This window comes from Lepidochelys olivacea (genome assembly GCF_965140295.1).
Source record: "Lepidochelys olivacea isolate rLepOli2 genome assembly, chromosome: 20".
NCBI classification, from domain to species: domain Eukaryota; kingdom Metazoa; phylum Chordata; order Testudines; family Cheloniidae; genus Lepidochelys; species Lepidochelys olivacea.
Genome location: NC_140430.1, coordinates 6,005,921 through 6,027,431, shown reverse-complemented (window position 1 = coordinate 6,027,431; position 21,511 = coordinate 6,005,921).

The window sequence follows — 21,511 nt, the reverse complement described above, 5'->3', positions numbered from 1 at the left end:
AGGGAGGAGGAGACGGTGGTGGTGCAGCTGCTACTACCCCTCCCCTTCCTTATTACCCTTACCCCACTAGTTAATACCCTTTAGTGGCATGTGAGAAACCCAGGTTCGAATCCTCACTCTGAAACAGACCTTCTCAAGTCACCAAAAATTTCAGATTCATGTCAAACGGAACGTATTATTTATTTCATTTCTTCAGAGCTGCCTCCAAACTGCCAGATCAGTTATTCTCTCAACTCTGTATGGAGGTGCCAATCTCCTTGAGACAAGACAAAGTCTATTTGGAATTGGGATACTTAATAATCTCCAGATAGTCAACCATATGGCGTCATTTTCTCAAAAGCAATACAGAGAAGCACCCATCTTTAGTCCTCATTTACCTTTATATTTTGCCCAAGGTAAATATAGTTCATATTAGTGAGCAGAGGCATCACTTGCTATGGGACATGGGGAGGCAGTTGCCCCTCCAGATCTTGGTTTGTGGTCCTCCCCTCCTACTTTACAAACATAATGGCATAGAATGGTCTATATGCTGATACCACTTTGCCCCCCTTATCCTGAAATTTTTCTGAAATGGTTCCGCTGTTAAATAACTCACTCTTCAGTTCTCTGTCAGCGTGTTTTTTGTGCACAGGCATTTGAAATGTCTCTTGGCTCATTTGGTCAGGCCAGGGCCTACCTCCACTGCTTGCTTCATTTAGTATTTACCCAGTGACCACGTGGCATTTGCAGGCGAGTGCCAAGATAGGAGATGGACATACAAAAAGGAGCTAGGGCCGGATTTACACCTTATGCGTCCCTAGGCACAGCATCTTCAGCGCCCCTCCTGCCTATAGCCAGTTTTAGAGAGGTACGGTGCCCCTAGCATGCCAGTGCCAACTGTGCCAAATTGGAAATCCGGCCCTGAGGGTAGCAATGCAGGTTGCACTTAGAGATGGGCAAATCTCATGCAGTCTGAAATGTTAATCAACCGCACAGTTAGGGCTGGGTAAGAATTTTCCATCAACACTGTTTTTCTGGGGAAATTTCAACTTTTCATCACAACATGCCCAAAACCTGACAATTTGGAAATGCTGCAGCAATGTCTCCTGGGATTTACGTAAGTATCTACATGTCTATAAGTATGTACATGGAGAACAAATAATTAATGACGGGCTCTTCAATTTAGTGGAGAAAGGTACGACATGATCCAATGGCTGCAAATTGAAGCTAGATACATTCAGGCTGGAAATAAGGTGTACATTTCTAACCATGAGAATAATCAATCAGTCATTGCAACAATTTACCCATGATTGTGGTGGATTCTCCATCAATGACAGTTTTTAAATGAAGATTGGATGTTTTTCTACAAGATCTTCTCTATGAATTATTCTGGGAAGTTCTCTGTCCTGCACTGTACAGGAGGTCAGAAGAGATGATCACAATGGTCCTTTCTGGCCTTGAAACTTATGAGTCCATGAATCTACAGTTTGGCTGCCTCTTGCCCACATTCTCCTTCTATGGGGAAAGTTCCCTACCTGGACTACCTCTCCCATAATGCATTGTATCCATAGATGCACAGCTGTAGCTCAATAAGAGGGCAGACCATGGTGTTTCATGGGACATGTAGTCCACCCATTGGGTTTCAGTGGCAGTTGGATACCTAACTTTTAGGTGCTTTTGAAAATCATACAGTACATACAAAGACAAGTCATGGTAGCTTTTCAGTCTGGGGAATAGATACGACGGACATAATCTTCTGAAAAATTTAGTTAAAAACAAAATCAGAGACAAAGCATGAATTAGACATGCAGTTTATTGGAGGCACAGCAGAAGTTTAGAGCTTTTAAAAATCAGCAAAATGATGTTACAATTTTATACACATAAAAAGTACATGAAATACAGCACACAGTGAGGGATAACAGAATAAGGATTCAGAGTAACAGCCGTGTTAGTCTGTATTCGCAAGTCTCTAAGGTGCCAAAGTACTCCTTTTCTTTTAACAGAATAAGGAGTTTCACTGCTAGGATGCCACATTAAGTGCTCTTTGGTACAAACAAAATGTGGCTTGACAATTGGGATATCTTTCTCTTATTTCCCCTTGTACGGTAAACAGATCATAGACAACTTTAGTAACTAGGGTCCAGATCCTCAAAAGTATTTAGGTGCCTAATTTCCATACAAATCAATGGGGATGAGGTGCCGATATACTTTTAAGGACAAGGACCCAGTGTCACATCGACAGAGAGACACTCTTCACAAACCCATCCCATCCCATCTCCAGCCTATAGCTTCACTTTCCAAAACACTTCAGAAAGGTGCTATCAAGAGACGTTTCCTGGTACAGTATAAAGAGATTGATCTATAAGCTTGCTAGGGTAAGAAAACCCAGAGACAACACATCATCCCTAGCAGGCCCACCAGAAGGTGGTTCAATACCACAGATGATGACTTTATAGAAAGCAACAGACTCAAGGCATGTCTATACTGCAATCACAGGTGTGATGGCAGCTCAGGTAGATTTACCCGCCCTAGCTTTTACCTACCTAGCATGGCTAAAAATAGCAGTGAAGTCTCAGCTGTACATGCCCATGTGGGATCCTGGGTATATGTATTCATGTTGAGGGCTGATTCTACCTCTGGGTCTGTAACCCCCTCTTCTGGAGCTCCATTCTCCACTTCTGGAGTTAAAACCTCCAGGTGGAGACCGGTCTGCGCCTTCAGGGATGTAATGCCCTACAGAGCTGACAACACTTTTGGGGGCGGACTCCTAAATTTCTGGAGTGGGTTCCCCCACTTAAGAAGCCGCATCTTCCATCTCCAGGGTTGTATCCTCTACTTGAAGAGCCATAACCACATCCATTTTTGATTGTACCACAATGCTCAACAGTGTAGCAGTTGGTGACCACAGCTGCGAGGAAACCCAAGCTCAATAACTTGAGCGGAAAGTGGAAACTCTCGCAGAATAAAGAAAACAATCCTAATTACAAATCCCCAGTTTACATAGCTACACTCACGGTGTTCCTTGAACATATCCTGTTGGGTGGGGTGGGGACAAAGAAACAAATTATCCCATAAACCGGCCATGTTACTAAGGAGCTGCATTAGATAAGATCTAATTTTTTTTAGAAATTCATCTAACTACGAGTTACAGAGCACATTCTACAGCTGGGGCTTTCAAAGGTGTCTGAGTGAATTAGGCACCCAACTTCCATTTGAACTTCTGTGGGAGTTGAGCATGAAAATCCCTTAGGTTCCTTTGAAAATCTGAGCATGCATAATCTTGGAGCAACACAGCTTCCTGCACTGGTATATGGCAATATTACTTGTTCTATTTCTTCTGATGATTACAGTAATTTTTATTCTCATTGACTACAAAGTGGGATCTTTGAAATGCTGAGTACTATACACAATACCTACAGGTATTATGCACCTGCCTCTTTTCTTCTCCTTCCCGCCATGTCTTGTATGTAGCAATCTCAATACCCAGGACCAACCTGACATGCAGCAGCTCGTGGTAATCCCGTAGCATGCCTGCCAGCCTGTCCTTGGAGTGAGGGGGGAATTTGATAGCAGCCTTCAACTACCTGAAGGGGGGTTCCAAAGAGGATAGAGGTAGGCTGTTCTCAGTGGTGGCAGAATAAGGAGCAATGGTCTCAAATTGCAGTGGGGGAGGTCTAGGCTGGATTATTAGGAAACACTATTTCACTAGGAGGGGTGAAGCACTGGAATGGGTTCTCTAGGGAGGTGGTGGAATCTCCATCCTTAGAGGTTTTTAAGGCCCAGCTTGACAAAGTCCTGGCTGGGATGATTTAGTTGGTGTTGGTCCTGCTTTGAGCAGGGGATTGGACTAGATACCTCCTGAGATCTCTTCCAACCCTAATCTTCTATGATTCTGTGACTTCTGTAGGGCATTTTGCAGTCTAACATGTTTATCTCAGGCATAATCTCCATGCTGCTCAGTATCACAAATGGCTGTTTGCAAACAGGCAACCTGTCAAAGAAAAAGGGAATGTTTTACTTTCCCTTTATCTAATTACTGAGCATTTAAGACTATGGAGTCACTTTACCCTTTCAGTTCCAAGACTGAGAAGGATTGATACAGAGTGGCGGCATAATGTCCCTGAAGCTCAGTTGGTTTTCTTCTAGGTACTCCAAGCGTATATTATAAGTCAGCTAGCTGTTAAGGAGATTGCTTGCAGATTTCACACAATTTGCCTGGGGCATTGCACAGTTTATCACTATACACAGAAATATAAAATTGAAGTTGCATAAAGTCTCAATCAAGTGATAGCGTTAGAACGCCTCTTCCAGATCCTTTCATTCATATTCCTGGGAAAACATGCTGCTAATTTTATTGAGCAAGTTCTGATCCTGCAACTAAAGTCCAATGCAAAGGGCTTTGCCTGTAAGAAATATAGAGTCCTCTCTCCTTTAATCCAGAAGTAGGGTCTACTCACCCAGAAAAGCAGAACATGCCCACCTAATGCTGGCTTAGAGAAGAAGTGGATGGGGCCTACTATTCGGACCTCTGTTGGTTTGTTGCCATGTGCATTCCTGCTCAATGTTGAAGAATCCTAGTATATCTTTATATGGGATTGAGAGTTCCATATGTAGGAGTGGATTCATAAAAACAGAAATTCCAGGAATGAAATCCATTCTGTTGAATGGAATCAGGATTGTTCCCAAAATGAAGGTGATTTCAGGAAAAGCAAATGCTGAATTTCCATGTGGATAGAATGGGACAGTCCTCACCTCTTCAAACACGCATCTCAGCAGTTCCAGCTCCTGTCTCAACAAATCCACCTTCACTTCCAGCGCTAGCGGGTAATACATGTGCATGAAATCAGGTCCCGGGTATTCTAAAACAGTGATTTTCAACCTTTTTTCATCTGGGGACCCCTACACATTTTTGAATGGAACTGTGGACCCCTTTGGAAATCTTAGACTTAGTCTGCAGGCTGAGGTCCATGGACCAGAGGTTGAAAACCACTGTTCTAAAATGATTCCCATTCAAACACTGAACAAAATGGAAGCCGTGGCAAAGCTAGCAGTCGTTTTGACCAGACTTTTGAAGCATGATGTCTCCAATTAAGATGTGTCCTAGAGATGCTACAGTTTCTTCCAGAATGAAATCAAATGGCTCCAAAGCTAATGGGGACAAAGAGGTGTGTTGAGAACGTGAGGTGGGAAACTGAGTCACAAACCTGCCCAGTTTTTGTTTTAATCAGGTGTTGCCTTTATTTATACAATTTCAGACAGAATTATTGTTCCTTATAGTGGCTGAATGCATATTTATGCCAGACAATAAACAGATAAGACAGAATAGGTACAGGGCCCAAGTTACCTCATACCAGAGCACCAGGATGTTCTCCTGCACTCCATGATACTCGTTGCCTCCTCTGGTCCCTGGGTTTGGTCCTTCAGTCCTATTCCTCCACTTTCTGGTATGGTGTTTCTCCAGTCTGGGCCTTGTCCACCAGGGTCTTCTTATGTATTTCCTCACTACATATTTCTTAGCCTCTCTCTAATCAGCTTTGTTAGGCACGTTAGGTGCATTTCTTATGCAACCCATGCAATACGCATGCACAAGTGTTGATGTGCACAATTTTTGCTGTTTAGACAATTTCTATGTCAGTCTGTTTCAAGTCATCCTGCCCTTAGGTTTTCCCAGTCAAAAGGGCTTCTTGTCATTACAGGCTTAGGTATTTCTTTATCACCAAACTTCCAGCACAGGATGTTACCTTCATCCTGTCAGCAATAACGTCTTTTGAAGCAAATCTGCATGAGAGGAGCACTGGCAAAACCACAAGCAGGCCAGCAAGGCCTCAGCCTTATTAACACTCATTCACTATTAGTAATTATACATGATTAAAGTATAACTAACAAAGCCCTTAAGCATACTATTTAGCAATTCATCATCTTTATATTTCAATGTTATAAGTCAGCATATGTATGTTATCTGACCATACCCCTTAGTCTATTTGGGAGAGCAGTTGGAGAACATTCTATGACTCTTTTAATGCCAACATTTCTTTATCTTATGCAAACATGGGTTTTTCAGCAGACTTTTGTCCCTCAAAAGTCCAAAGCCTTATGTGTGTGAATACTTTGTTAGCAATCTTCCCTGTTACAACTGGGAGGTGTTTGTGTTTTAGGGCCTTGATATTTAGTTGGTTTTAATGGTATCCCAATAGGTGCAATCTATCTAGCGGTCTATTACCAGTGATTTAAAAAATCACATTAAAGGAGCTAGGGTCTATCTGTCTTAGGTACTTAGTGGCTCCCATTATCTGAGTCTGAGCCCAATCTAGTCCTGTGCACCAACCCATCGTCCTCTTCTCATTCAAATCTCTCCCGTACCCTACTGCTCCTGCAATGCCCACATGAAATGTATTTATTTACAGATTCATATCTTTTGCCACTTGACTGTCTCACCTTCTCCAGCACCACAAACTCATTCTCTGTAGCCTGTTGATTTCCTCCTTGTCCCTGGTGGGAAAGAGCAGAGTCGGTGATCTGGTCAGACTCAACAACCACTATGGCAAATATGATTTAGTTGGGGATTGGACCTGCTTTGAGCAGGGGATTGGACTAGGTGACCTCCTGAGGTTTCTTCCAACCCTGATATTCTATGATTCTATGAACAATATATTTCCTTTCCAACCTACAATTCAGGCCTGATTCCTCTACTCCATTTCCCCATTGGTGAGATTCCACTGAAACTGATGAAGTTAAAATGGCACCAGATGGTAGTAATGCAGTAGATCAGTGGTTCTCAAACTTTTGTATTGGTGACCCCTTTCACATAGCAAGCCTCTGAGTGCAACCACCCTTATAAATTATAAACACTTTTTAAATATATTTCCTAACACCATTGTAAATGCTGGAGGCAAAGCGGGGTTTGGGGTGGAAGCTGACAGCTCATGGCCTCCCATGTAATAACCTCATGACCCCCTGAGGGATCCCGATGCCCAGTTTGAGAACCCCTGCCGTAGAGAATCAATCCTGAGATCTTTAATATTACATTTTGCCATATTTTATTTGAGGAATTACATTCGAAACACTTAGGAAAAGTGGCCCATGTGGACGGAGGGTTGATATCATCATAGGAATTTTGCAGGAGAATTGAAGTTGATTGAGAGGCACATCTGGCTCCAAGCTTGAGTGAAGAGAAAAGAAGGCCAATGCTGCTAAACCAACAAGGAGAGTGGAAGAAGTGGCTTAGCTCATATAACCTCTCATGTAATTCCAACCTGTAAAAGAAGCCTGAGATCAATGCATAGAGAACACAAAGAATTAGGAGTGTACTAATGAACTACAGGGGTAACAAACACGGGGACTTTTCAAATAAGACTGAAGAATTGAGCTGCTAGTGACTATGACCAACTGAGCAAATATGAAGCTTCTTAATTGAAAGGTCAGTATAATTAGTGATGGAAGATGATGCTACACTGCAGGTCAATTGTATTAACAATGCCAGCCAGAGACAGCTTAGCAATGACAATGGAATTCCTCGGGCACAAGATAAGTGAATAAGAGAGGAAGGGCTGTGGATAACTGCCTATCCAAGAGACTATCCAAAATAACTGATGGATAATTTCTTACTTCCACTTGAGCTGATCCACAAGCTGCTTTGTGGCATGCTCTTTACTTACCAGTCATTCTCCGTTGCTTAAGCAAACAAACGGCTTCCTCAGCCCACAGAGGTAATTCTCTCCGCGCAGCCCGAGATTTTTCCAGACTAACGTGCTCTTGCAAGATGTTCCACTTGGTCATCAGCAACTTGTTCTACGGCTCCAGCAGTCTGACGTGTACACCGAAATCCAGGAGTACTTATAATGGCAGACTTCATCACCAACCTGTCCTGTACCTCTCTTGAGCACCTCAACCCTTTTTCCCATGCTGCTCCCTATGCAGGGGAAAGCTCCCTGCCCAAATTGTAAAGCTGCCACCTGGTCCTCCTTTAAATCGGTCTTTAAAACCTGCCTTTGTCTTCATGCCTACAAATAGCTATTGTCTGGCATTGGTTAAGCAGAAGGGAGGTGGGGCTGGTGTTTTTCCGCTAAAACCAGTTCATTTCATGCCATAGCATTCTGTCTGAGACCTGGGGCAGATTTTTAAAGGTATTAATGTACCTAACTCCGACTGAAAGGCTCTTTGAAGATCTGCATCTTTAAGTGCCTAAATGCCTCTAAAAAGCAGGCCCTTAGACGATATGGTCTTTGGGGAATTACTGACTTCTTTGTTATTCCCCTGTACAGCACCGAGCAGAGTGGGGCTGTTTTTCTTTCTTGGGGTTTTCTAGGTGTTACAATAATAATATTAATAAATAATAAAAATGGTGTATCCATGAAAGAACTGAATGCAAGAAAACAGAAAGACAGCTATGCTGTCCTCTTTAATTCAGGAATTGGGGGTGGGGGGCAGATACTTGTTATTCAAAAAAATTCAAAATCTCAGAATTTTTCATGAATGAAATACTCAGAAATATTTAGACCTTATGGAAATGTTTTCTTTTGATAGGGGTGAAACATGTTGTTTCCACTTCGTAGATTGCATTATATAGTTTATGATAGTGAAAACGATAAGGACAAACCATGTTGTTTTGACTATCAAAATGAAACATTTTGCTCATTTCCTGCTGAAAATTTTAGTTAAATAGATACGTTCCCATGAAACATTTCAATTGTGTCAAATCAGCATCTTCCAATAGAAACCTGTTCTGCAAGAAAAATTTTGACCAGCTGCATTTGCAACACTAGGAAAATTGCAATATAGTCTTTGGTGCTTTAAATATGTTTTAAGGATGACTGCAAGTGAGTATAATCCATACACATTATTGTTATTTATTCCCAAAGGGTTATGTTCTGCAGTGGCATGGTCTATGGGTGTTCTCCAATGCCACTGAAGTTAATGGGAGCCTTTCCATTGATTTCACTGGTTCTGTTGGGTGCTTGCAGTCTATCTCAGAGAAGGGTTGGGAAACATATTAATTACTAGCGGATGCTTTTTCACAAAACAGGATCTCAGTTTTGCTCACTTGGCACTAGAAAGATCATGGATCTGAAACCATGGATCAAACCACACATGAACTTGGGGAAATTCAGACCTTGATTCAAATCTGGCTCTGCACTTTATGCACAGGCCATATAGAATAGAGATAAAGTTTATGCTCTCACCTTGGGCAAATTGGTTGCTGAGGTTCTTCCTTTGTTCCCTCTCTGCTGCTAGTGTTTGGTGGTCCTCTGGTCAGCTCCCTCACACAGATGGGATGCAGGAGGCTCTCCTCAGTGCTCACCCGTCAGATATCATTACTTCTGTAATCAGTAGAGCTTCCAAGAGGACCATAAGCTCCAAGTATACGAAGAGCTCCAAACTTGCCATAAGCTTGACGCATTCCATAACCACCAAGGTCACCAAGACCATCAAAAGTACCATGTCTTCTAAAGTCAGAAAGACATACCCGGCCACAAACAACACCATAGTTTGTGGTGAACTACCAGAGCCACAGTGCCCATAATGTCCAACACTAAAGCCTCCAGACGCCCTAATCATAGGAAATTCTCCCCATTCCACCTGCATTATAGAGACTTCTGCTGCCATAGCCACCAGTTCCACCTCTTCTCCCAAAAGACTGATATTCAGAGACTGCATAACTTCTACAGCTGCCTAGACCATAAATAGCAGAATCAGAAGTGAAGACCCGTCATCCAGTAATAGATTTTAATGGATGCATGTCCGGTCATTGTGGCTTATTCAAAGTGGGGCAGGAAAAAAGCAGTTTGAGAAAGTACCACCCCTGACCTGACACCTTGAATCAACCCCTTATACGTGTTTGAGAAGTTGGGCTTGGTTGGATCAGAGAAATAATTCAGAGTCTTCAAGTGCTGGGTTTGCCTTTTAGCAATTAATGCCTTTCAACACAAAAACCACAATAGTAAATATCAGACACTTCGGAAATAATAAGCAAATAAAAAATGCTTAGTTTGCAAGAAGATACTTTGCTTTTAATGTATTCTGCTCATGTTAATTACGGTTTAGAATATTTATCCCAGAGTGCGTTCATGAACTGAGTACTGTGTTTGTCACCATCTTTTCAGTTGTATACTGCAAGGGCCCATTCTGAAGAATTACACTTTAAATATGTAGTTTGAGCAATGGCCCTTTTTTGTGACACAAATATACTGGCCTCATTTCTGGCCCTTTGCACAGAAGACTGGATAATATGATAAGGGAAAATGCCCATTCCAGAAGCAAGCAGGGCAATACATTGAAGGTGATTCGTCCATCCCATGAAGTGAGCTCACCATACCTTCACATCTCACATACAGTACAGTGAACATCACACACTAATTCTGAATAAACCTCCTGGCTGCTTAGCAAAGCAGATGGAACTTGAGTGTGGGTTTGATGGTCCCAAACTGTGCATATCTGAGCCCATGAATAGTTGGGCTATAACAGAAGACAAAAGCAATTCCAACTATATAATACAGGTGAGCCAATGCAAATATTTTGTTCCTTCCATTCTCTGTATACTGTGGGCTATGAAGCCCCAAACACAAATTAGCCATTGCATCTTGCTCCATAGGAGCTGAATCCAATGCCCGTTGAAATCAATAGATTCTGCTCATTAATGTGAGTGGGTTTTGGCTTAGGCTCTAGGTGTACGGTGTGTGCATTATACTTTATTATTATTATTTATTGTATTATCATAGCTAGGGTTACCAGCTAGCACCTGTGAAAATATAAGAAAAAGTCCCAAATACCGGGACTGTCCCTTTAAAGACAGGACAACAAAAATGATTAGGGGACTGGAACACATGACTTATGAGGAGAGGCTGAGGGAACTGGGATTGTTTAGTCTGCAGAAGAGAAGAATGAGGGGAGATTTGATAGCTGCTTTCAACTACCTGAAAGGGGGTTCCAAAGAGGATGGCTCTAGACTGTTCTCAGTGGTAGCTGATGACAGAACAAGGAGTAATGGTCTCAAGTTGCAGAGGGGGAGGTTTAGGTTGTATATTAGGAAAAACTTTTTCACTAGGAGGGTGGTGAAACACTGGAATGCGTTACCTAGGGCGGTGGTGGAATCTCCTTCCTTAGATATTTTTAAGGTCAGGCTTGATAAAGCCCTGGCTGGGATGATTTAGTTGGGGATTGGTCCTGCTTTGAGCAGAGGGTTGGACTAGATGACCTCCTGAGGTCCCTTCCAACCCTGATATTCTATGATTCTATGATTTGATCACCCTAATCATAGTCCCTGTTTTGAAAAAAAGTTACGAAATTAAACGTTTCATTTTGACATTTTCCAAATGCACTATTCCGGTTTAAACAACTTTTCATTTCAAAGCTAATTATCGTAAGAAAACGAGGACATACATTAAAAATGGTGGGGATCAAAATGAGACATTTTGAAATTATCAAAACAAACTGGTTGTGATTGACCTCAACCAATGCATTTTTTGGATGGTCAGTTCTCAACATCTCCTGAGATTTCGACTTTTCATCTGCATTAGGGACAGGAAATGGTTTTGACTTCTCAAAAATTTTTGCTGGACAAAAAAAAAAAACCTGGCTCCCATCCCACCCCGGTGTAATTTGTGTGTTCCATTCAGCTAATGAGATGTTTTCCAATGTCTTAGATCTTCTGATACAAGGTTAATTAATGGTTTGAAATACGCTTCATAAAGTGTCTTTGCATTTGTTATCACATATTTAAGAGCTAATTCACTCATCAGTAATAACAGGGGGGAAAGTGCTGGCATTTTTTTTTCCTGCTTGGTTTGCTGTAATCACTGCCAAGTTCCTCTGGGTGTTGACTTTGAAACCAGATTGAGGCCAGTCGTTAAAAATGGTACCACCCTTGTTTTGAAACAGAAGCATCTTCTGTCTTTTTCCTGTAACAAACACTGTTTCATCCCATCATCTAAGGGCTTGTCTACATGGCACTACAATGCATACTAAAGGGGTGTGAATTCTAAAGCACACCAACATGCCACGCACTAACTGGCCAGTGTACACCCTGCTGGCATGCACTAAAACTTCTCTAGTGCACTATATTAACTTAGTGTTGTACGAAGGAACTTTTATTGCCCACCAGTAGGGTCGACATGGGCTAGTTTGTGTGCCGAGCACAGTGTGCTTTAGAATTCACACCCCTGTAGTGCACATTACCATGCCCCGTACGGAAGCCCGAAGAGGAGGACAGTTTAGGATACCATTATCCCATTTTAATTTAGCGGGTGTCTCTGTTTCATTGGCTTATGTCAGTGGTTTTCAACCTGTGGTCTGTGGGCCCCTAGGAGTCTGCAGACTTTGTCGAAGGGGTCCACGAACAGTTCCCATGACCATAAAGCAGTGGTTTTCAACCTGGGGTCCACAGACTCTAAGATTTCCAGAAGGGTCTGCACCTCCATCCGAAATTTTTTAGGGTTCCGCAAATGAAAAAAAAAAGGTTGGAAACCCCAGGCTTATGTAATAAGAAAAGGAGTACTAGTGGCACCTTAGAGACTAACCAATTTATTGGAGCATAAGCTTTCGTGAGCTACAGCTCACTTCATCAGATGCATTCAGTGGAAAATACAGTGAGGAGATTTATATACACACAGAACATGAAAAAATGGGTGTTACCATACACATTGTAAGGAGACCCACCTGCTGAAGTGAAGAAACAGATTGACAGAGCCAGAAGAGTACCCAGAAGTCACCTACTACACGACAGGCCCAACAAAGATAATAACAGAACGCCACTAGCCATCACCTTCAGCCCCCAACTAAAATCTCTCCAAAGCATCATCAAGGATCTACAACCTATCCTGAAGGACGACCCAACACTCTCACAAATCTTGGGAGACAGGCCAGTCCTTGCCTATAGACAGCCCCCCAACCTGAAGCAAATACTCACCAGCAACCACACACCACACATCAGAACCGCTAACCCGGGAACCAACCCCTGTAACAAAGCCCGTTGCCAACTGTGTCCACATATCTATTCAGGGGACACCATCATAGGGCCTAATCACATCAGCCACACTATCAGAGGTTCGTTCACCTGCACATCTACCAATGTGATCTATGCCATCATGTGCCATCAATGCCCCTCTGCCATGTACATTGGTCAAACTGGACAGTCTCTACGTAAAAGAATAAATGGACACAAATCAGATGTCAAGAATTATAACATTCATAAACCAGTCGGAGAACACTTCAATCTCTCTGGTCACACGATTACAGACCTAAAGGTCGCAATATTACAACAAAAAGACTTCAAAAACAGACTCCAATGAGAGACTGCTGAATTGGAATTAATTTGCAAACTGGATACAATTAACTTAGGCTTGAATAGAGACTGGGAGTGGATGTGTCATTACACAAAGTAAAACAATTTCCCCTTTTTTAATTCCCCCCCATCCCCCACTGCTCCTCAGATGTTCCTGTTAACTGCTGGCAATGGCCCACCTTGATTATCACTACAAAAGGTTTTCTTCCCCCTCCCCCCCACCGTCCCCCCTCTCCTGCTGGTAATAGCTCATCTTAAGTGGTCACTCTCCTTACAATGTGTATGATAACACCCATTTTTTCATGGTCTGTGTGTATATAAATCTCCTCACTGTATTTTCCACTGAATGCATCTGATGAAGTGAGCTGTAGCTCACGAAAGCTTATGCTCCAATAAATTGGTTAGTCTCTAAGGTGCCACTAGTCCTCCTTTTCTTTTTGTGACTACAGACTAACTTGGCTGCTACTCTGAAACCAGGCTTATGTAATAATGCCTTCTTCACTTTCTGACACTCCTAACTCCTATCCAAACTTGAAGGTGCTGATCTTGAGTTTCGGCTTCTGGTTGCAATCATGTTAATATGTAGGAATATTTACAGTCCTACATGCTGTCAGCTGTCCAAGAGATTTCTGGAATTTCAGCTTCATGACTTGGGAAGACAAGTTGGGTGAGTTAATTTGTTTCTATTGGACCAGTTTCTCTTGGTGAGAGAGACAAGGACAGAAGTTGATCCAATAAAAGACATTACCTCATCCACCTTGTCTCTCTAATATCCTGGGACTGACAGCTACAGCAACACTGCATACTTCATGACTTGAACAGTCAGTGGAAATCTGATTCAACCTTTGAGATCGGCTTAAAAGTCTACTGGGGCTCTGCTTTGATGTTAGTTTAAATTATAAAAGTAAGGCTTCCGTGGGATTTATGTGGTATATAATCTTAGTGCTGACCTTCTGAACAAACTGTCCAGGAACCAATAATGACCTTCTGAAATTTCTTTGGAGAATAATTCTTGGGCTGCATATTGTTTGAATTAGAACATGAGACTATGCAAGTAGTGTGTGTGTGTGTGTGTGTGTGTGTGTGTGCGGGGAGGGACGGGGGTTGTAATGTACATGCACAATTTATGTGCCTGTAAATTAAATTAGTTTCATAGGTCCGTTTCCAAAGTTAGTGACACAAATTGGTATAACTCATAAGTGAATTAACCTAGCTACATAATTTGCCCCATGGATTTCAAGTGACCTATTCAGTGGTAATATGAAACATGCTATGCTGCCCGCAGGTTTGACCATACAATTTCAAAATTCCTAGGCGCTCCCGTTATCAACGGGTTTTCCTCTACCATTATCCTTCCCTGACTTCCATTCTCCAAGAGTAGGGCTGGGTCAGACACTCCCATCAGCAACCTGCTGGCCGCTGCTGTGGCATCAGCATGGACTTCTTCATCCCATGGTAATGGATGCAGAAGGAACCCCATGAAACTTGCCCAGAAGCTGGGATGTGTGTCACAGGGTGACTGACCCCTTTAAGAGAAATGGGCGTAGTTCCTCTGTGACAAAGTAGCTGCTTCCCAGATGGTCCTGGTGAGCGGCACCTGATATTACTAAAAAGGAAAGAGGAAGCTGAAGGGGAGATGGGAAACCTTTTTTCAGGGCCTCTCTAGGAGTAGAGGGGAGGTTGTCCAGCCCAGAGGGGCTCAGGCAGGAGCCAATGATGGGCTGCAGGAGGAGACTGCAGGAAGACTTTGAGCTCCTGCAGAGGCCCCTGTGTCTGCAGATGAAACATGAAAGGAAGTGGCTTGATTTAACTGGGAGCTGGGAGAAGAACCCAAGGGATGGAGTAAGAGAAGCAACTTCTTTATTCCATACCAAAACCATAGGGCCTTCCATCTCTGACAGTCTCTGGCTGCAGTCTTAACTCCTTTCCATGCCTTTTTGATGGCTCTGAGTTCTGCTTCTGAGGTTTGTTTCCATGTTGTCCTTGATCTACCTTGTCACCTCTTGACCTGGAGATTCCATTCTAATGCCTGTTCTGGTGTGTTGTTCTAGTCTTTCCTCCCATGTGTCTCCTAACCATCTTCAGTTTCATTCCATAATTTTCTGTCCTACCTGTTTAATTTTGTCCTCTTCCAAAGCTCTTCATTTGTGATTTTTTTTCTGGCTATTTGATGTTGAGGATTTGTCCGAGGCTGCTGTTTATGAAGACTTACTTGGAGTTTAGATAAGTCTTGATAAGACTCCAAGTTTCAGCACCATATAGTTAGACAGACTTTACAATGGTGTTAAATATTCAAAGTTTAGTTTGGAGGGCAGGTCAGGGTTTCTATTTCTCCAGACCAGCTTTAGGGTTATGAAGGTCTGTCTGGCTTTTGCTATTCTGGCTTTAATGTCTTCATCTGTTCCACCTGTTTTGCTTACGATGCTGCCAAGATATGTGAAATGTCGGACCTCTTCTATATCAGTTCCAGAATGTGTTATTGGTGTTTCTTTATGTGGGTGAATTCTCATGGTTTTAGTTTTCTCAATGTTGATTTTCAACACTACTAGCTGTACATAGGTCTGGAGATCATTTGTTTTGGCTCGCATGTCTCTGTGGGTCTAGGACAGCAGGTTGGTGTCATCTGAAAAGTCAAGGTCCTCTAACTTCTGTGTGAGATCCCACTGTATACCCCTTGGCTTTTCTGTGGTCTTTTTCATTGCCCAATCCACTACCAGTAGAAAGATCATGGATGACATAAAACATCCTTGTCTGATGCTTATAGTCATCTTGAATGGGTTAGTCAGTTTGCTGTTACATATTATGTGGCATGTCATATTTTAATAGAAGCTCTGAATGATGTTCGCATATTTCTGTGGGATTCCATGGTGATATAGCCTCTATCCACTGTGTCAATGGCTTTTTGGAAATCTATGAAATTCATGTACAGCAGTAACTGCCATTCAATAGATAGATCTGTGATGATATGTAAGGTTATTATTTGATCCATGTATGATTTCTGCTGTCTGATCCATGCCAGTTCTTGTCATAGCCTTGAATCTTCTGCTTTCTTTATTCTTCCTAGGATAACATAACCACTTTCCTGGGGATTGACAGCAGTTGAATACCCCCTTCAGTTTTTGCACTGACTGAAGTCTCCTTTCTTTGGTAGCTCCACTATATAACCATTTTCCCACTCATCTGGTATTTTTTCATCTTCCCATATCTTTTGTAAGAGGCCTATCACTGTACAACTTCACTAGACTGTTGTCAGGAAGCAAAACAGACACCAACAAGATGATGACAATTAAGACATCAGTGTGACGGGTTGGACCCCCCGATTTGGGGGGCAACTGGATGTACTGGAGTGCCACTGAGCCCACCTATCCTTCCAGCCTGGGTTCTCCTCACTCGGTGTTGCTGTGACAGGCTCTCAAGCCCCCTCCCAGCACACACAGGTAGGGACACACCCAGCTGTAGAATCACACAGAGTCTGCAATCAGCTATCTGTGGGAGGACTCAGTGAGGGGATTGCCCAGCACTCCTGTGCACACACCCTCTGGAGTGTAACCCCAAAATTATATGGTCTTGCGCTGAATATAGATCTATATAGTGTAAGCTCATGAAAATCACCCCCTCCCTCAATGTGGAGGAAGATATGCACAATTCTTTGCCTCCCGAGTAATGAATTACACAAACTGGGTTTTAGAAACTGTTTATTAATTACAAAGGATGAATTTTAAATGATTATAAGGGATAGCAAATGGAACAAAGCATATTACTGAGCAAAGTAAACAAACACACAACCTAAACTTAATTCACTAAAGAGACTGGTTACAAATAGTAATTTTTCACCCTAAATGTTGTTTTAGGCAGAGTTTCTGTAGCTTAGAGTTCCAGGTGTTTCTCTTCATGGGCTTGAGCCCCATCTCAGCCTGGGTCTGAATCCTTTCTTCCCAGATTAGTCTTAGGTGTTTACAGCAGTCATCCTGGGTGGGAATTCAATGAAGAACCAGCAACCTGGATTAATTTACTCTCCAGCTTTAAATAGGATTTACATAGGGTGGGAATCTTGTGTTTCCCTGTTTGAGCTCCACCCTTCTTCAGTGGAAAAGTACCAGCGGTGTCCAACGTGGTATTTCGTACCAGGAGACATCACCACATGGCCTTGCAGTGTTAAAGCAACCATGAGACATGTAACAACCATGTTACAGGTTTATTTGTAACATCCACAGGAAGGAACTCCAGAAAGATAGGAGATCAGCATCTTCAAAGACCCATTGTCTTGCCTAATGGGCCATCCAGGCTGATTTGCATACTGCCTGGTGGGCATTACCCAAGTATGCACACAGCTGTAATTGCTGCGTAGTCAATATTTCTAACTTCAGATACAAAAATGATACATGCATACAGATTGGATCATTACATTCAGTACATTGCAACCTTTCCAATGATACCTCACATGACCCATCTTGCCTAAAACATATCTTAGCTATGTCATATCATAACAATATTTCTATGAAGAATATGGGGTGCAGTATCCCAATCAGAACAATTTAATATACGGGAGGCAGGACTTTAGTCAACTACTGAATGGCAAGCCAGTGGCTAACTGCCCCCTAGACACAGAGGAAGGAGAAGATCTGAGCATTGATCTAGGAACTATCACTAGAGTAGAAGTAGACAGGGCAGGCAATCAGTTGAAGAGTGGAAAGGCACCAGCTCCAGTGATGGGCTTAAGCCACACTTGAAGAACACAGTAAACATTTTGATAGGCCTCATCCAAAAGATATGGGAAGAAAGCGGGTCTTAGCAGATCACTTATAGCACAAGCCCTGAGTGAAGGGGGAACTTTGAGGTGGTAAAGGCCTATTCAAGGTTGCTTTGTTTTGCCATTGGGCAATAAAATGGCTGCCTGAGGAAAACCATCCAGCAGGACTCGAGATGTGGTGTCTATCCTTCCATGTCTGGGAAGTGGGACAGACTAATGAGAAAGGAAACTGATGCCCTGCACACTTGCAGTGTCATGACTGGCCCGGAGGGGATACGTGGCAATCGCAAACTGCATTTCAGTTGCCTTTGGAGAGTAATATGGGCTAATTTATCTCTCTATCTAAGATACTGACATGGCCCTGATTACTATAGTATCTCAGCACCTCATAATCTTTAATGTGTTTATGCTCACAACACATCTGTGAGATGGGGAAGTGCTATTGTTCCCTTTTTACAGATGGGGTGTTGAGGGACAGAGGCACTAAAGGGGGAATTTAAAAGGTATTTCGGTGCTTAACTGAGTTGCCCAAGGTTATACAAGAAGTCTGTGGAAGAGTAGGGAATTTAACCTTGATCTCCTGACTGCTCAGGTAGCGTTCTAACCACTCAACATATATTTAAGAATATACAGTAGTGACTTTGTATTTAAGTCATATTCATTAATTCACTTAAGACAGGGATTACTTCCCATGTAAAGGATAGCTCTGTGGTTAGGGAAGTAGCATAAGACTTCGGAGACCAAGGCTCAAATCCCTACTCTGCCACCGACTTCCTGCTTGAGCTCTGTGCCTCAGTTTCCCAATCTGTACAATGGAGAGAATAGCACTCGCCTACCTCACGGGGGGTTGTAAAGAGAAACACATTAAATATCAGGGAGGGCTTTGAGCTCCACTAGTAAAAAAAAAAGCACGATATTAGAGTTTGATAGTATTAAACATGTACCACAGCACACACTTAACTGAATAGACACTAACATTGAGGCTGCAATTAGGGGCCAGCCTACAAGAGAAAATTAAGTTACGTCGACGTACAGCCACTGCAGTAATTAAATCAGTTTTGCATGTCTCCGTTAGCTCCTTCTGTCGGCAGTGTGTGTCCACACCAAGACACACCAAATTGTCGTGTGGCACTGACAGTCGGAGCCCTGCTGCCTCTGGCTGACAGCCAGAGCCTTGCCAGGTGTTACCTGGAGCCCCACCGCCTGACTCTGGCCAGGCTCCAGCTGTCAGCTGCCAAAGTCTAACAGCCAGAACATTCTGCTGTAAGAAATGCAGCGTCTACCCTGAAACTGTTGACGTAAGAACGTCATGCCAGTCATAGAGGTGGAGTTAAGTCAGTCTAGTGGGCGACTTACATTGGCGGGAGTAACATTGTGGTGTATTTTCCACTGAATGCATCCGATGAAGTGAGCTGTAGCTCATGAATGCTGATGCTCAAATAAATTTGTTAGTCTCTAAGGTGCCACAAGTCCTCCTTTTCTTATTGTAGTGTAGATGTTTACAGAGTTAGGTCAACGTAAGGTGCCTTACGTGGCCCTAACTCCATAGTGTAGACCAGGCCTAAGGTTTTGCATTATAATGCACTCTGTGTCATGTACTTCCTCATCTGGAGACAGAAAGAGGTTTTTTGTGATGATACAGAATCTTGTCACTGTCATGGGCAACATATAGTATGGGTCTTGATGTATGGGCTCCTATAATTTATTTCCTTGCTTTTTATGGTTTGAGTTAGGGACATAGGAATATAGGACTGGAAGAAACCTTCTAGGCCATCAAGTCCAAGCACCTGCTACCACAGGCAATCCTGTCATACCATCCCATGGGTTGGCGGGGGAGGGTGTTTCCTCACACTTTCCCAACTTTATTCCCTTTTAAACCAAGTTTTGGTTTATACAATCTACAGCTATAATCTGGTAAAGAGCATGAATTCACAGGGAGCTTCAGCCCATTCAGCCAAGACAATGACAACGTTGACAATTTGTTTTTGTTCCAGTTCTTTGGTACAGGTGTACTGAGTGACCATGTGGCTTTTTAATACATAGTACATGGGTGGTGCATGGGACTAGGTATTGGCCAACTTTGTGGAATTTGAAGGTTTGTGAACCTCAAACTATTTTTGGGGTTTCCAAAAGTGATTTGACTTTTAAGTGGGTTTAAATTAAAGAAAAGAGAGTCCATTAATGTCAATATCAACATTCCATTCTTCTGGAAGTGATCTATTGGTTAACCAGCCTTGCGCACGCTCATCCAGTTTTATTACTGTATTCATGTGTTCTCAGATATGGACTGTTTATAGAATATGAATGACCAGGAAGTACTGAGAGTCCATTCTTGGATCAGAACTTCATTCTTCACGTGCTTTCCTTGAACACACTCTTACTGTGGATCCTTACCAGAAAATTCAAAGGAGCAAAATCAAATCTCATCCATATTTAAGGCTCAAACCATATGCCAAATGAATTTCAGAGGGTAGTCAATCTGCTTCATATTGTGCCCTTCCAAATGTCCTTTCTTCCATTTCTGTCTCTTTACTCTTAATCGTTGTGTCCTTGATGGATGTATTGGACCAAATCTGAAGTCACATCATGTTTTTGTGGTTGAATTTGCAATTTACTGTGTTTTGGGGGGTGGTTTTTTGTTTTGAGGTTGTTGTTTTTAACCCATCAAGACATGCAATTAATTTTCTCCTAATCTCTGTATTTCTCCCTTTGACCCGTGTTGAAATTCTGAAATGCCATTTATTAGAAATTCTGAAATTATGGGGATATAGCCAAAATAAGCATATGCTAATTTATTGTCAGACAACTTCTATTAGCAATAAGTATTTAACTCTGGTAAAATGTGTCTCGGGAACTGATACACCTTGGAGGTGGGAGCAGTGTAAGAACCTAAATACAATAGAAGATCTTAGATTCTGTTTGAGTTTAAGACTTCCTTTACACACCATATTATCTAAAGCAGATTGGAACCCCAGCCTGTTCCTTCATTATGAATTCTACTGAGAAGATATCCCACGTAAAATGCCCATTCATTGATACACAATATGAGAATGAGATATTACTGGTCTACCTTGTAATTTCATGAAATGTTGCTGATTAAAAACTAAGTGACAAAACACGGATTGTCTGTGTAGTTTATTGAAGGCACAATGGGAAATGGAAAACTTTTGACAATCAGCAACAGCTAAGGTAGCACCGCTAAAACTTTATACAAATACAACCAGGCATCATACTCAGAGATACTAGGCATCAAGAGCTCCCAGAGACTTCATTTGAAGGTGCTGGGTAGACCTTGGGGAGAAAAACTGTCAAAGAGAAAATTGGAAGAAAAATGCATTTTTCAGGACAGCAAAACTATACATGAATTTGGGTTGAATTTGGCAAATAGTCTCAGCTGGAAAAAAAACCGTTCAAGTTAAAATTTCCGAAAGAGTGCAATAATTCAGTTAGAAAAAATTGAAACGAACCGATTGGAAAGCATCATTTCAATTCCACATTCGGTTTAG